This window comes from Rutidosis leptorrhynchoides, chromosome 3 (genome assembly GCF_046630445.1).
Source record: "Rutidosis leptorrhynchoides isolate AG116_Rl617_1_P2 chromosome 3, CSIRO_AGI_Rlap_v1, whole genome shotgun sequence".
In the NCBI taxonomy this organism is placed as follows: domain Eukaryota; kingdom Viridiplantae; phylum Streptophyta; class Magnoliopsida; order Asterales; family Asteraceae; genus Rutidosis; species Rutidosis leptorrhynchoides.
In genome coordinates, this window is record NC_092335.1 from 417,508,351 (window position 1) to 417,526,964 (window position 18,614).

At 37.3% G+C, this 18,614-nt stretch overlaps 1 long non-coding RNA gene across 1 annotated transcript in view; it reads left to right on the top strand.

The window, feature by feature from the left end:
• Window positions 1-18,614, top strand: part of LOC139898594 (uncharacterized) — a 158,468-nt gene that overhangs the window by 57,545 nt on the left and 82,309 nt on the right. The window lies entirely within an intron of this gene.

An 18,614-nucleotide genomic window follows, 5' to 3' on the forward strand; every position in this document is an offset into this window, starting at 1 on the left:
ATTCTTCTAATTCATTTAGTTGACTTAATCGTAGACGTCCAGCTTCATGTAAATCAAGATTACATGTCTTCAAAGCCCAAAATGCTTTGTATTCAATTTCTACTGGAAGATGACATGCTTTTCCGTAAACGAGTCTAAAAGGTGTGGTTCCAATTGGAGTTTTGTAGGCTGTTCTAAAAGCCCAGAGTGCATCCTCCAATTTAATGGACCATTCCTTCGGATTTGATTCTACGGTTTTCTCTAGAATACGTTTTAAAGCTCGGTTGGTATTTTCAACTTGTCCACTTGTTTGTGGATGATAAGCAGTGGAGATTTTATGAGTTACTCCATATCTTTTAAGAACTTTTTCAAGTTGATTATTACAGAAATGAGTACCCCGATCACTTATTAAAGCTTTCAGTGTTCCAAACCTTGCAAAAAGACGTTTTAAAAAGTTGACTACAACTCGTGCATCGTTAGTTGGGAGAGCTTGTGCTTCCGCCCATTTAGATACATAATAAATGGCTACGAGAATATAGAGATTATTATGAGATTTTGGAAATGGACCCATAAAGTCAATACCCCAAATGTCAAATACTTCACATACTTGTATGACATTTTGTGGCATTTCATCACGTTGACTTATTTTTTCGGCCCTTTGACATGCATCACAGGATTTGCAAAGAAGGTGTGCGTCTTTGTAAATTGTAGGCCAATAGAATCCAGCATCGTAAACTTTTCTTGCTGTTAGTTGAGGCCCATAATGCCCTCCTGTTGGTCCTGTATGACAATGGTTTAAAATTTTACTAGCTTCATCTCCAAATACACATCGGCGTATTATTCCATCTGGACAACTTTTAAACAGATGTGGATCTTCCCAGAAATAGTGTTTTATATCACTGAAGAATTTCTTTCGTTTTTGGTACGATAATCCTTTTTCAAGGAATCCACAAACTAAGTAGTTTGCATAGTCTGCAAACCATGGAATTTCATTATAATCTATCTTCAATAGATATTCATCAGGAAAGTTGTCTTGTATGGCCGATTCATTTAGAACTTCTACTTCGGGATTTTCAAGACGAGAAAGATGATCAGCGGCAAGATTTTCTGCTCCTCTTTTATCTCGGATTTCAATATCAAACTCTTGTAAGAGTAAGATCCAATGGATTAATCTTGGTTTGGCATCTTGTTTCGAAAATAGGTATCTAAGAGCAGAATGGTCGGTATAGACCACCGTTTTTGCTAGAACGAGATATGATCGAAATTTGTCAAAAGCAAAGACAATAGCAAGGAGTTCTTTTTCAGTAGTTGTGTAATTTTTTTGTGCTCCTTGTAACGTCTTACTAGCATTATTTATAGGTTGAAATCGTTTTTCATTCCTTTGTCCTAAAACGGCTCCCATTGCAAAATCACTTGCATCGCACATTAATTCAAACGGTAGATTCCAATTTGGTGTTATCATGATCGGCGAATTAGTGAGTTTCTCTTTAAGAATATTAAAAGATTTGATACATTCATCTGAAAAGATGAATGGAGCATCCTTTTCTAGGAGTTTATTCATAGGAGTGGCAATTTTAGAAAAATCTTTTATGAAACGTCGGTAAAAACCGGCATGCCCTAGAAAACTCCTAACTCCTCTAACATTGGTGGGATGTGGAAGTTTAGCAATTACATCTACTTTAGCTCTATCCACTTCAATTCCTTCTTTTGAAATTTTATGTCCAAGAACGATGCCTTCTTTAACCATGAAATGGCATTTCTCCCAATTAAGAACTAGATTTGATTGTTTGCATCTAATAAGCATTCGTTCCAGATTAACTAGACATGATTCTAATGTATCACCGAAGACTGAAAAGTCATTCATGAAAACTTCCATGCATTCTTCTATCATGTCGTGAAAAATCGCCATCATACACCTTTGAAAGGTTGCAGGGGCGTTGCAAAGTCCAAATGGCATGCGTTTGTAAGCAAAAGTACCATAAGGGCACGTGAATGTGGTTTTCTCTTGATCTTCGGGTGCTATTGGAATTTGAAAATATCCGGAAAATCCATCAAGAAAACAATAGTAACTATTTCCGGCTAATCTTTCCAACATTTGATCAATGAAAGGTAAGGGAAAGTGATCTTTTCTGGTGGCGTCATTTAATTTTCTATAATCAATACACACACGCCATCCTGTTACAGTCCTAGTAGGAATAAGCTCATTTTTCTCATTTGTAATGACAGTCATGCCACCCTTCTTAGGCACGCATTGAACTGGGCTTACCCATGGACTATCAGAAATTGGATAAATTAAACCTGCATCTAGCAGTTTAATAATCTCTTTCTTAACTACATCTTGCATATTAGGATTTAGTGTTCGTTGGCGTTGCACATACGTTTTATGACCTTCTTCCATAAGGATTTTATGTGTGCAATACGAAGGACTTATTCCTTTAATATCATGAATCTTCCATGCAATGGCTGGTTTATGAGCTTTCAACACAGAAATGAGTTGTGATTTCTCATTTTCAGTAAGAGAAGACGATATTATTACAGGTAATTCAGATTCACCATGTAAATAAGCGTATTCCAAATGGTTTGGAAGTGGCTTTAGCTCTAATTTCGGAGGTTCTTCTATCGATGATTTGTATCGATATCTGTCTTCTTCTTTTAGCATTTGAATTTCTTCTGTTGTTGGTTCATATCCATTAGCTATAAGTGTAGCTAACATTTCAGCTTCATCAATTGGTTCATTACCTTCTCCTAAAGAACATTCTCCTGTTCCTTGTAATTCTGGAAATTCTTCTAACAATTCTGCATGTGAGTCTATAGTTTGAATATAATAACATGTATCATCTGCAGATTGCAGTTGTTGCATTACTCTATCAACTGAAAAGGTAACACTCTCATCCTCTATGCTTAGGGTCAATTTCTTACCAAACACGTCTATCATTGCTTTAGCCGTGTTTAAGAATGGTCTTCCTAATATGAGAGGAACTTGAGAATCTTCTTCCATGTACAGAACAACAAAATCTACTGGAAATACTAAAGTACCAACTTTAACTAGCATGTTCTCCATTATCTCTCTAGGATATTTTATTGATCGATCGGCTAGTTGTATGCTTATTCTTGTTGGTTTCAATTCTCCAAGGTCTAGTTTAGCGTATAGTGAAAACGGCATTAGATTTATACTAGCACCTAAGTCTGCCAATGCTTCTATTGAACTAAGACTACCCAGAAAACATGGAATTGTGAAACTTCCTGGATCAGATAGTTTTTCTAGTATCTTATTCAACAGCACTGCTGAACAATTAGCGTTCATGGTAACAGCCGAGAGTTCTTCCATTTTCTTTCTATTTGAGATTAGATCTTTCAAGAATTTAGCATATCTAGGCATTCCTGAAATCACATCAATGAAAGGAAGATTTACATTTATTTGTTTAAAAGTATCCAAGAATTTGGATTGCTCGGCTTCAAGTTTCTCTTTCTTCATTTTACTCGGGTAAGGAAGTGGTGGTTGGTATGGTTTAACATAAGGTTTAGCCTTAACTGTGTTATCTTCATTAACCTTTTCAACTACCGGTTCTTTTTCCTTATCTTGATCAGGTTGTGGTTCTTGTGGAGTAGGAATAGTTTCATCAGAAGTTACCGGTATTTCAGGTGGTTTAAGTGTTGTACCACTTCTTATGGTAATGGCTTTAGCTGTTTCATTCCGGGGGTTAGCATTGGTATCACTAGGTAGACTTCCCGGTTTTCTTTCACCTATTAATCTTGCTAGGTTACTTACTTCTTGTTCCAAGTTTTGAATAGAAGCTTGTTGATTTCTAAATGCTTGAGCATTTTGTTCATTAGTTTGTTTTTGAGATGTGAAAAACTGCGTTTAAGTTTCAACTAGCTTCGTCATCATATCTTCTAAATTCGGCTTTTTATCATCGGGTTGTGGTGGTTTGTTTTGAAAATTAGGTCTTTGCTGATTGTAATTATTGTTGGATACTTGTTGATTGCTAGGACCTTGTTGGTTGTTGTATGGAATATTTCGGTTATAGTTCTGGTTTTGATTGTAAATAGGTCTTGGCGGTTGATAATTATTCTGATAATTATTTCCAGGCCTTTGGTTTATGTATGAAATATTCTCTCTTTGTTCCATTGTTAATTCAATACTGAGACAATATTTTGTCAAATGTGGTCCTCCACACTGCTCACAACTAATTCGTATTGAGTGAATATCCTTAGTCATCTTTTCCATTCGTCTCTCCACAGCATCTATCTTTGCGGAAATGGAATCTAAGTCATGGCTAGAATCGGCTCTAGCTGCTTTAGATGATCTAACGATATCTTTTTCTTGGTGCCACTCATGTGAGTGGGAAGCAGTGTTATCAATAATTTTATAAGCATCAGTTTCAGTTTTCTTCATAATAGAACCACCAGCTGCTATATCGATGTCTTTCCTTGTAGTGATGTCGCATCCTTGGTAGAATATTTGTACTATTTGACAGGTGTCTAAACCATGTTACGGACATCCTCTTAATAACTTTCCAAATCTTGTCCACGCCTCATATAGAGTTTCATTCGGTTTCTGTGTAAACGTAACAATTTCTCCTTGAAGTCTTACGGCTTTAGATGCAGGAAATAATTGTTTAAGAAATTTTTCAACTAAAACGTCCCATGTATCAATCGCCCCTTCAGGTAACGATTCCAACCAATCTTTGGCTTCTCCCTTTAAAGTCCAGGGAAATAACATGAGATATATCTGTTCATCCTCCACTTCTCGGATTTTAAATAGTGTGAAGATCCTATTAAAGGTACGAAGATGTTCATTTGGATCTTCCTTCGGCGCACCACTAAATTGGCATTGATTAGTCACCATGTGTAGAATTTGTCCTTTGATTTCATAATCTGGCGCATTAATGTCTGGATGAGTAATTGCGTGACCTTGGCCAGTGCGTTTAGCTCTCATTCGGTCTTCCATACTTAAAGGTTCCAGATTCTCCATAATTGAATTTGTTGAATCGGAATCACTGGAGGATTCTGATTTAATGGTTCGTTCCTCAACAATCTCTGTTTGAATGATTGGTGGTTCCGGAGGAAAATTTAATGGTTCAGGATCTATGAATCGTCCCTGAATATTCTCCGGATTCTCAATTGTGTGGTCGGGTTCAAAAAATGGATTATCGGAAATTTGAACTGGAGTACTTGGTCGACTGGATGAAGATTCTAAAGAAAAATCAACGGCGGTAATTTTTGCTAAATGTATTGATCTAGTTACAGGTGGTGAACGTACAAAAGGTGGTGAACGTCTTGCTCGGTGCATTCACTGAATATCCTATTAGTTTTTAAAAAAGAAAGAAAAATTATATAAGTTATCCAATTAATAGACTTTTCTGATTTTGCCCACGTTTCGAATAGCCAAAAGATGCAGCAGAGGGGCAGGATTCGTTTGGTCTCAATATAATTGAGGACTGTTTGGCTCCAATAACCCGGTCCACGTACAAATCCAACTATTACTACGAACCAGAAAATTTTGATGTCTATCAATTTAACCACTTAAAATAAATTTTCGTAATTTCAAGAAATTTAGATAAGAAGTAGAATAAAAATCTATGTCCTAAAAACTAGAATAGCGAGAAATAAGAAAGAAAAAGTGTGTGTCGGAAAAAGATCGAAAAAAATAAAAAAAAGAAAGAAAAAGAGTGACTTATAGAACTTAAAAACACTCGACTAATCCAACCTTATTACTATCACTAACTTAAAATTATAATCGAAAATTGAGATTACTAATTGGAATGATAATTGATACATAGTAAAAGGTGTCTAAAAATATTAAAGCTTACAAGAAAAACTATATCCCAAATGGCAATAACTTAAAAAGAAACTAAAACTTAAAAAGGCGTCGCAAAATTCTAAAGTACCTAAATCTTAGTCTATAGAAAAGGCACTTAAGTGATTTTACGGCAAAGCCTAAAAATCTAGAAGTAAAAAATAACTATGGCAAAAACTAAGTTTAAAACTAAAAACTAGTGAAAAATACAAATATTACGCTAAAACAATTAAAAAGGGTAAAATATAAAAATATACTAAAAGTTGTAAAAAGTACAATTTTTATAAAAATATTATTTTTATATTATTTATTTTATAAAACTATTACTTTTATATATATAAATAAAACTAATTAAAAATAATTATTACAAATTAATTAAATCTTAAACTAAATAATAAATTAATTAACCCTAAATACTAATTAATTAATAATAATAATTAAAACTCCGTAATAAATGCCAAATTAGGGTTGCTGTGTGCCCGTGTCAGACGGCTCCGCGAGTCATAGTTCTCGAAGCTGCAAACTCCGCGAGTCGCGGGGTTCCAAAATTCAACTCAGGTACCTTTTTTAATTCGACGTTTTTTTTTGTTTTATATTTTCTGTTTAAATAAAAATATTTAAATAAAACTTATATTTTTATAAAATAAAAATAAAGAAACTTTATAAAACTTAAATATTTAACAAAATCTTAAAAAAATATATAAATTTTTGTTTTCTTTTTATATTTTTGAATAATTAAAAACGTATTTTTACAAAAGTGAATTTTAATAAAAGTAAACTAAAAATAAAAATCTTTTTTTTTTATAATTATTAGCGTTGCGCTTCCGGCTTTTAAGCTAGATTGTTCCCCGGCAGCGGCGCCAAAAATACTTGATGTTAAGCGAGGTGTATATAAAATAGCTTTATATTTTACAAGGAAATACTATTAAATACGATACAATTTTATACAAGATATTTATTTATTTATAGAATGGATATACTTAAACCTTGCTACAACACTTATAGGCAGTGTACCTAATCGTACAGTAGTGTAGTTTTTAGTAAGTCCGGTTCGTTCCACAGGGAAAATCTTTAAACAAAGCTTAACGCTATATTAGTTTACTTTTATAAAAATACAAATATATATAAGTAATATTATTATTATAAAGGGAGGTTTTTACCGTTTAATGACTGGTTTGTCGATTTAAAACTTTAGTCGCAGTTAAAACCAAATGTAAAATATTAAAAAGACTTAATTTAAAGCGTAAAGTAAATAACGATAATGAAATTGCGAATAATAAAAGTGCGATAAAATAAACTTGCAATAATTAAAAAGTACGATAATTAAAAGTGCAATTAAATACAATAACAATAAATAAAAGTGCTATAATTAGAAGTGCAATTAAATATAAAATAAAGGAAATTAAATATGAAATAAAAGAATTATGCTTATTTAAACTTCCGTAATCATGATGTTTGACATGTTGATTTTAGTTTTATGCCCATGGGTTAATTGTTCTTTGTCCTGGATTATTTAATATGTCCATACGGATTTGTCCATAATAGTCCATCAGTCATAAATATAAAGAGCGAAAGCCTTCGTCAAATTATTCTTATTCCCGAAGTCAAATATTTCAACTAATTGGGGATTCGAATTGTAACAAGGTTTTAATACTTTGTTTAATGAATACACCAGGTTATCGACTGCATGTAAACCAAGGTTTTACTACATTGTTAACAATTACACCAATTAACCTTTGAATGTAATTCACCCCTGTTTCAACAAGTCTATTAACTATTAATCTAGTTCCGTGTCCGGTAAAATGAATAATTATTGGCATTTATAGATATCCCGCCCACCGTACCCAGTCAAGCATATGTGGTTATATATAAATACGTCGAATTATAAGTTTGTATATTAAATTAACAAGGTATTGTTTAGTTAATATAAAACCCATTAATAGCCCATAGTCTAATTTCCACAAGTGTCGTTCTTTTATCCAAACCCCAATTATGGTACAAAGCCTAATTACCCAATTTTAGTAATTAGCCCAACATCATGATTACTTCGTTTTAAATAAGCATAATAATAACTTAGCTACGAGACATTAAATTAAAAAGGTTGAACATAACTTACAATGATTAAAAATAGCGTAGCGTTACACGGACAGAATTTCGACTTACACCATTACAACATTCGCTAACATACCCTTATTATTAGGATTAAAATTAAAATTAAAATTAAAATATAAATTATAAATATAAATATTACGTATATAGATAGAGAGATTGATATATTATATTTTGAAAATGATCAGAATTCGTTTGCTTTTATAGAAATTTTCGTCCAGGTAATCTCCGCGACTCGCGGCATTTTTTGCCTTCAAACTCCGCGAGTCGCGGAGTTTGAAATACCAGCTCACCAGCTTTGGCTTCTTTCTTGCCGACGATTTTAAATATTAATATAATATATATATAATTTTTAAGAATTATTTATATATTATATTATATTCATGTGCATAGTTGACTTGTAATTTTTAGTCCGTTGCGTCGAGCGTTGAGAGTTGACTCTGGTCCCGGTTCCGGATTTTCGAACGTCCTTGCGTACAATTTAATATCTTGTACTTTGCGTTTTGAATCTTGTACTCTTGTAATTTCGAGACGTTTCTTATCAATAATTGGAACCTCTTTGATTGTATTTTGTACTTTTGAGCTTTTTGGTCGTTTGCGTCTTCAATTCGTCGAATCTGTCTTTTGTCTTCACCTTTTAATATTTAAACGAATATCACTTGTAAATAGAACATTTGCAACTAAAAGCTTGCCCAACAAATCCGTATGGACATATTAAATAATCCAGGACAAAGAACAATTAACCCATGGGCATAAAACTAAAATCAACAAACATCATGATTACGGAAGTTTAAATAAGCATAATTCTTTTATTTCATATTTAATTTCCTTTATTTTATATTTAATTGCACTTCTAATTATAGCACTTTTATTTATTGTTATTGTATTTAATTGCACTTTTAATTATCGTACTTTTTAATTATCTGTAACAACCCAAACCAACCCGCGATTAAAACGTGTAAACTTACAAAAAAAAAAAAAATTGCTGAACTACCACCTGGCGCGGCGCGCCACCAGGGGTGCGCGGCGCACCAAACCTGTCTGTCCGGAAAGTCTTTAAACGCGAAAATGTTTGACTAGTTCCCGACATATTTAGGCGTAACGCTTTTAACCCCATGTTCTATATATAAAAACTAGCACGTTCTATTAATAAAATTATGTTTACGAAGCGGGGCCCACATCGACCCAAATTACCCTTTAAGTATCAAAATACAATTTTTGACCATAAGACTTTTAATACAAAACAAAGCCGAGCATGGCGATTGGGGATACGCTACCCAATCCTAATAAATCCAAAAGCAAGCCTTCTACGCAAACTGTGCAAGTCCTCTAATCCTCGCGCTTACCCGAGCCACCATCCGCATGCAATCTATAAAAAGAGTCAACAACGAGAGGGTAAGCTAACGCTTAGTGAATGATAGTATACTACATACATATATATGTATAAAATGGACACGCCACAAAATAACAAATACCGCATACCGAGGCATCCATATATAAGGCACTACACTAAGCATACCGTACGATCTCTAAGCAACGAGCTAAAGATACAACAACAATATAAGTTCACCAACGACGATGTGAACAACGCCAAATAGCTACACCCGGAGGGTTAGCTACAACACAACAATACATTAATATATAACAATATAAACGAACAAGGTTAACACCTTAACCCAATACCGAGAACCAAATACCACAATGAAGATTGGCCGAACTACACGAGCCTTAGTAATCCGAAACCACACGAGATTACTATCTTCACAACATCGAGGTTGGCCGAACTACACGAGCCTTAGTAATCCGAAACCACACGAGATTACTACCTCAATAAGATGACCGAACTACACGAGTCACCATGAATCCGAACTACACGAGATTCATTTCCACAATACAATAAGATGACCGAAACCACACGCGTCATCGTGAATCCGAATACACACGCGATTCACTTCTCAATATTATACCCTTCGCCATTGGGGTTATATCAACCACATCACAACCACGTGTGATAATGTACACGCGAACGCGTACTTCGCCAAAGATGGTCAACCAAAACGCACAACCGTGCCAATTGGACTCATACAAAAGTCCATCAAATCCATCTATATGTGAAGTGAGCTCTATAGCCGAGAATCACTTCACCCGACCCGCACCCATCCTACACATACATATGCACATAGGATATTATCACTCACCTTGAAGTCTTGAAGAAAGCTTCCAAGTAAACCGCAACTCGCCAATGGAAAATACCTATTCCATTATCACAATTACAACAATACACTTAGAGTGGATTTACAAATCAACCCAATTCGTCACTTAGTGTAATTTCGACCCAAATGCACTTCCAAGCACAAACCGTGCCCAAAACTAACCAATAATCACTAACACAAGTGAGAATGGTCCTAATACGCCAATTAAACCCGAACTCAAGTGTTAAACACGTGTCATACCCAATTTTGACACTTAAACCCTAATTTTGACCCATAAGGTCAAAATCTCACCATTTACAAGTTTTGACACCAAAACACATTTAACTTGGTTTTATACTTCAACTTAATCCATTTCAAGTTTATAAACCTCATTAAATCGCCAAATGGGTCATAATCACCACCAAACCCTAATTTGACCCAAAGTTACAATTACTCAACCAAATAACCTTAAATGGGTTTCAATACTTCCATAATCACTAACTTAAGTGATTAAACTCAATTTCAAGTCCTAAACATGGCCAATTAGTTCACCAACCCAAAATCCACCAACAATTAACAATAAACCCAATTACTAGCATCACTAAACCCATTTCATCATCTAAAAGGGTTTTTCATCAAACTAACTCAAACCCTAACTTGAATATCAAATCAAATAGATGAAATTCGGAGTTTGAGCTTACCAATACCACCACAACGTAGCTAGGAAAGAAAGGAACAACTTTAGAACTCGAGCTTTTGATCAATTCGGCCTCCTTCTTCACCAAAACCCTAAATCTCTCTCTAGAATCTCTCTCTCTCTCTAAAATAGTTTGAGAGTGATGAATGGATGTGAAAATGATCCAAAACTGATCCAAACCAGCTAATATGGCTCACAAATCCGGCCCCAAGTGAAATTACCCAATTGCCCTTTATTTAAAAATTTTAAAAAGGCTGAAAATTGCCTCTGCAGCAATCGGCGCGCCGCGCCAGAAGGTGGAGCGCCGCTCCAAATAACTGGAAATTGTGGTCGAGCCCAAAACAGGTTTCAGCAACTTGTTTTGGCCATAAATTTTCGATCGTAACTCCGTTTTTGATGAATCAAATATCGTTGGAAACGTAATAAGATATCCTATCCAATGGTAAGGCTTTGAAACATCATCTCAAACTTTATTTAGGGTTGAAAAGATACGTACACACCTTGTCACTTCGGACAACGTCCAGTTTCCTTCGACGTTCGAGCAAGCAACAGGTACACTTCATACACCATAAATACATTATGTACAATCAATATTTGGGTCTTACAACTCTCCCCCACTTAAACTCGATCACGTCCTCGTGATCTTCTCCACTTAACCAATTCGGAACTACTCAACGGTCCTCAATTATAAGTCCCAATCTGACTTTTCTAAGCAATTCTTCCCAATGAATCACCTTTAACAACTAAAATTGTCACCCGCAATTTTATCGAAACTAAAATCCGAGCACTAAAACCTGCTCAATCCCCCATTCATCAGGAAAACTCCACCGATCTCGTACCGAGATTTCAACCCTATAGTGTACCCTTTCCAAGTACAATGCTAAAAACAACCAAATATCGACCTAAGGTCAACAACCCGAAACGATGAAGACCGAACCAAACGAACCCTTACGGACTACACCAATCACTAAACATCCCTTGTAGTGCGCCATACGACCAATACACAACTACCGTAACATCATAATCCAACGGCTAGAACCGATAGCGCCCAAAACGACTATGGAAACGCAAAACCCAAGGTGTACGAAATCAACCATCGTCACACCCGTAACAAACATGTGAGCGAAACATGGCTATCGCCTCACTAATCCCACAACATGGTCCTCACGACCCCACCATCGACGTATAAAACGACCGATAGTTCCCGCAACATGGTCCTTACGACCCTACCATTGGTGTATCAAACAACCAATAGATCACACGACACGAAGGCTGGCCGAAAACACACGCGCCCTAGTGAATCCGAACTACACGCGACTCACTACCTTCACCACAACAACAATCGGGAATGGCCGAACTACACGCGCCATAGTGAATCCGAACTACACGAGAGTCACTATCCCGGAGGAATGACCGAACTACACGAGTCATTTGTGAATCCGAACTACACGAGACTCACTCCTCAATACAATGACCGAAACCACACGAGTCATTTGTGAATCCGAACTACACGAGATTCACTTCCACAACATCGAGGTTGGCCGAACTACACGAGCCTTAGTAATCCGAAACCACACGAGATTACTACCTCAATAAGATGACCGAACTACACGAGTCACCATGAATCCGAACTACACGAGATTCATTTAGTTAAGATGACCGAAACCACACGCGTCATCGTGAATCCGAAACCACACGCGATTCACAATCTCAACATAGGAATGGTACTCGCATTTCCCACCGGTACTCGTATTTCCCGATAGTGTTACACCATACCGACATAACACTACTCCCTTGATGAAGTCAGCGGACCCCGAAGGTCATACTCCACCAATCTCAACACCGGATGAAGTCAGCGAACCCGAAGATCATGCTTCACCGATATAACACCACGCTCATGATGAAGTCAGCGGACCCCGAAAGTCATGCTCCACCAATCACGTATTCCCATGATGAAGTCAGCGTGTAACATCCCGCCTTTTTCCATTTACTTTTCCGTTATACTAATTTAAAGTCCGTTATATATTTATAACATCTCCCGTTGATACGCGTTTTAAATTATCTCGTTTAGGTAATTCACGCACCCGAATGAAAGTTGAGGGACTAAACTTGACAAGGGATCAAACCCTTGACTAGGTCAAAGGGTCAAACCCCTTTCACCCATTCATTATCATCCCCATCTCTCTCTTTCTCTCTAGCAAGAACACACACCCATTTACCAAATTCATTCAATCATCATCTAAATTCGATCTAGGAGGCTTACAACAAAATAAATTACATATTCGTGATCCTCTCTTCATCCTCTTCATTTTGGTACCAACTTCATCTCGTTTGGGTAACTTTCTAAAATCACTAGATTTTGTGTTCTTTATGTTTTTAACTTATAAAGGTGTTAATTAGTGTTTATGGCTCAAGTCTAACATGATTATATGATTTATATGCTCGATCTCGTTGTTTTAGTGTAACTAGCATGAACTTGAATTTTGGTGTGTTGTTCTTGAATTTTGGATGATCATATGTTGTTAGATGTTAAAAGTTCATGTTCTAATTGTGTTCCTAGTATCACTAGCTTCAATTTGATGTGTAGGTTGCTTTAGAAAAGTTCATGAACTTGATTTATGATTTTGGTGAATTTGGGTTAGGGTTTGATGAACTTGAAATGGACTTTTGATGCATTGAATGCCATGGATTATTGTTGGTAAGTGTTTAGTTGGATTGTATGCTTGATTACCTTCGAAACGGCATATCATTCATGATAATTGGTTGCCCGAATCATTGAATTGCATTTATGAACTTGTATGCGATTAATGTTGAGCATTAGATGCGGTTTTGGTTGTTATAATAGGTAGATTGATTGATGAAATGTGTTTAGTTGTCTTCGTCGTCAAATTACCTTCCCAACGGTATAAAATACTTGACTTGATTGTTTGCGGATCATAAAATGTGTTAGTTTGGTTTTTGGTTCGTGCACTTAGGAGTTCTGCATCAGACTTGAATATCAACCTGGACGCCGTCCAGATCCTTGGACGCCATCCCACTTTTCAAAGCTGGACGCCGTCCCAGCCTTCAAAGCTGGACGCCGTCCAGAAAATCTGGACGCCGTCCAGATGCACTGGCAGGCTACTGTCCTCGTTGGTCATTTTACGGAAAATGTTTGCTATGCTATGGACCTCCGATTCACATGTAACTTGTTCTAACATGCTCATATATGATTAAAAACCTCATAAAAATAGTTCGGGACCCGACCCGAACGTGTTGACTTTTTCGTTGACTTTGACCCGGCCTAAGTTGACTTTTAATCAAACTTAACCAAATATTTGTGCAATCGTTCTAACATGCTTTTATACGTGTACCTTGCATGAAACATGACAATTTGATTCACATGCTATTATGATCGAGTCTTAACGAGCCATAGGACTAATTGAACATTTTTGACCTATCGTGTTTACCGTTATTGATACAACCTATTGTTTAGGTCAAGACTAGCATTGTTCTTTGCACACGTTTACTTGTTGAAGTACTTTACTACTCGTGCACTCAAGGTGAGATCACAGTCCCACTTTTACTCTTTTTGAACTTACATTTGGGATGAGAAAACATAAACATTTCTTTTACTAAGTGAACACAAGTACAGGAAAACAAACATTCTACATACGAGTTTATAACAAAATCCTCAATTCGATTATCATTAGTTACACTTGCCGGGTGTAAGCGAGAACTTATGTTGTATGGATCCATATGGGTTTGACAAACCCTCATTCAAACGGTTCGCTACCGTTTACGAATGAAATATATTTTCGAGAAACAGTGTATGTTCTAGCACTAAGTGATGGGGTTCAATGGAAGGAATGTTAAGCATTGATAATTGGGTGCTCGTGAAACAAACTTTTGAAATGTATTACTATTATATCATTGTTGCAAATCTTGTGGTTCACTTGTACTTACTTACTCAAACCTATGATTTCACCAACGTTTTCGTTGACAGATTTCTATGTTTTTCTCAGGTCCTTGAACGATACATGATACATGCTTCCGCTCATTATTTTGATACTTGCATTTGATGTCGAGTATATATGCATACATGGAGCGTCTTTTGGCTACTTTCAAATTGTGTCGCATAAGTTTCATTTGTACTTATAACTTTGTAACGTAACTTGTGGTGGAACTATTCTTGTGAAATTTGAACAATCTTTACATTTGAAATGAACGCGACATATCTTTTGGTCAAACGTTGTTTTAAAGACTTATGACCACGTAACGGGACCTAAGTAGACGGCGCCGTCAATGACGATTTTGTCGGGTCGCTACAGATGGTATCAGAGCGTTGGTTGTAGGGATTTAGAGTTCATTGGTGTCAACCTCGAGTCATAGGGTACATTGGTGAGTCTAGACTACAACCGGCATATAGACTTGAAGTAGGAATTACTTGACTACTTGTGCATTTATACTCGAACGCTTCTACTTATATCTACTCTTAGTTCATCTTAATCTCACGTTGTTTAATTTGATTGACATGCCACCTTGACTATATGATATGATGTCGAATGCACATATGAATCAGGGTAATATAATTTCCGGGATTATATTACGGTGACTCATATGAACGTTCCGACATTATCACATAAAGAATTTAAGGCGAGTCGAAAACTTCTCTTTATCTTTATTCTATATCACGGTTAGTATTATTGAGAATACTAACCAATGATATTCTTGTGTCTTGAAGGAACAATGGCTCCTCGTCGTGTACGCCGCAATGAAACTCCCGAACAAGCTCTCGAACGGATGATAGCTATCGCCGTAGATGCGGCCATGGCCGGTCACTCATCCAATAACAACAACAATAATAACAACAACCACAACAACAACAACAACAACAACAACAATGGAGCCGGTAACTCAAACGAGGGATGCTCCTATAAAGCTTTCATGGGGTGCAAACCTCACACTTTCGATGGAACCGGAGGACCGATGGTACTCACTCGATGGTTCGAACAAACAGAAGCCGTTTTTAGCATAAGCGGTTGTCGGGACCAAGACAAGGTCAAGTACTCCACTCACACTTTCTCTGGCATCACTCTTACTTGGTGGAACACCTATGTACAATCGGTGGGTACTGATGAAGCCCACGCTCTCTCTTGGTCCGATTTGAAAGGAAAGATGATCACCGAATACTTTCCGCGCGAGGAAACCCGAAAGCTTGAACAAGAGCTAAGAACTCTAAAAGCGGTCGGAAACGATCTCAAGGCCTATAATCAACGATTTTCTGAACTAGCCTTGATGTGCCCAAACCTTGTGAACCCCGAAGCTTTAAGGGTTGAACTTTACATGGATGGTCTTCCAAAGAGTATCAAACACGGAGTAATGTCATCCAAACCCACTAATCATCAAGAAGCTTTGAACATGGCCCGCAAATTGATAGAAACGGTTGACGAAATCGTAGTTCCGGCACCTAAGGCCGAGGATAAATCGGGCGGCAACAAAAGAAAGTGGGAACCCTCCCAATCAAGCAACAACAACTTTGCTAAGAAGCCTTACACCTCCGACGGCAAGAAGGGTTATGCCGGGAACCTACCTCTTTGCAACAAATGCAACAAACATCACTTTGGTGAATGTGGCAAGTTAATTTGCCACCGGTGCCAAGGAGTTGGTCATAAGGCCAATGAGTGTAAAAGTCTTGCCCCCATCGCTCGAAAGTGGCCCAATGCACCAAAGACGGGCACTTGTTACGAATGTGGCCAAACGGGTCATTATAGAAATGCATGCCCAAAGAAGAAAGATAACCCCAACACGCGCGGCCGAGCTTTCAACATCAACACCGAGGAAGCCCGGGATGACACTGAACTAGTCACGGGTACGTTTCTTCTCAACAATTCTTATGTCTCTTGCTTATTCAATTCGGGTGCCGATAAATGCTTTGTATCCAAGACTTTGACTCATTCTTTTAGCACTCCACCTCTTCCATTAGATACCACTTATACCATTGAAGTGGCTAACGGGAAACTATTAAGTGCCGACACATTTACCGGGGGTGTACGTTAAACATTTTGGGTAAGGAATTTGAAATTGACTTGATACCCATGGAACTAGGAAGCTTTGATGTAATAATCGGTATGAATTGGTTAGTCAAAACGAAATCTCACATCCTTTGTGATCTTAACGCAATCCGAATTCCTATCGAGAATGGTGAACCTTTGATTGTTTATGGCGATAAGAGTTGCACCAGACTCAACCTCGTTTCGTGCCTTAAAGTTAGAAAACTACTCCGTAAGGGTTGTTTTGCGATCCTTGCCCACGTTAAGAAAGTCGAGTCCGGTGAGAAGCATATCGATGATGTGCCAATTGTTAGTGACTTTTCCGATGTATTTCCCGACGAATTGCCGGGTCTTCCGCCTCATCGACCGGTAGAGTTCCAAATCGATCTTATTCCGGGAGCCGCACCCGTAGCACGTGCACCATATAGACTTGCTCCATCCGAAATGCAAGAATTACAAAGTCAAATCCAAGAACTACTTGACCGTGGCTTTATCCAACCTAGCAATTCACCATGGGGCGCTCCGATTTTGTTTGTTAAAAAGAAAGACGGATCCCTACGAATGTGCATTGATTATCGTGAACTAAATAAATTGACGGTTAAGAACCGATATCCTCTTCCTCGCATCGATGACCTCTTTGATCAACTACAAGGGTCTTGTGTATATTCGAAAATCGATCTCCGCTCGGGTTATCATCAATTAAGGGTTAAGGGGGAAGATGTCTCCAAAACTACTTTCCGAACTCGTTATGGTAGTTATGAATTCCTTGTCATGCCATTTGGTCTCACTAACGCACCGGCGGTGTTCATGGATCTTATGAACCGCGTGTGCAAACCGTATCTCGATAAATTCGTTATTGTGTTCATCGATGACATATTAATCTATTCTAAAAATGAAGAAGAGCACGAACAACATCTCCGACTTGTGCTTGAACTCTTGAGACAAGAACGACTTTATGCCAAATTCTCCAAGTGTGAATTTTAGTTAAAGGAAGTTCAATTTCTTGGTCATGTTGTAAGTGATCAAGGTATTAAAGTCGATCCCACGAAAATCGAAGCCATTAGTAAATGGAAGACTCCTACTACTCCTACTCACATTCGTCAATTCTTGGGTCTCGCCGGGTACTATCGTAGATTCATCGAAAACTTCTCTTTGGTTGCACGTCCTCTAACCGCATTAACTCACAAGGGAAAGAAATTCATTTGGGCGACCGAACAAGAATCCGCATTTCAAATCTTGAAAACAAAGCTAACCACCGCTCCTATCTTGTCACTTCCAGAAGGCGATGACAATTTTGTTGTATATTGCGATGCCTCGAAACATGGTTTTGGGTGTGTATTGATGCAACGGGAGAAAGTCATTGCTTATGCCTCTCGACAACTAAAAATTCATGAACGGAATTTCACTACTCATGATCTCGAACTCGGAGCCGTTGTCTTTGCACTTAAAATGTGGAGACACTATCTTTATGGAACCAAGAGTACTATCTTTACCGATCACAAGAGTCTTCAACACATCTTCGATCAAAAGCAACTAAACATGAGACAACGAAGGTGGATTGAAACTTTAAACGATTACGATTGCGAGCTTCGTTACCATCCCGGGAAGGCAAACGTAGTAGCTGATGCCTTAAGTCGAAAAGAAAGAACGGTGCCTCTCCGTGTCCGAGCCTTAAACATCACCATCCACACCAACCTTAATAGCCAAATTCGGGTAGCCCAAGATGAGGCTCTCAAGGATGAAAACCTTTCACACGAGCTCTTGAACATTCTCGTCTCTCGATTCGAAATTAGGGAGACCGGACT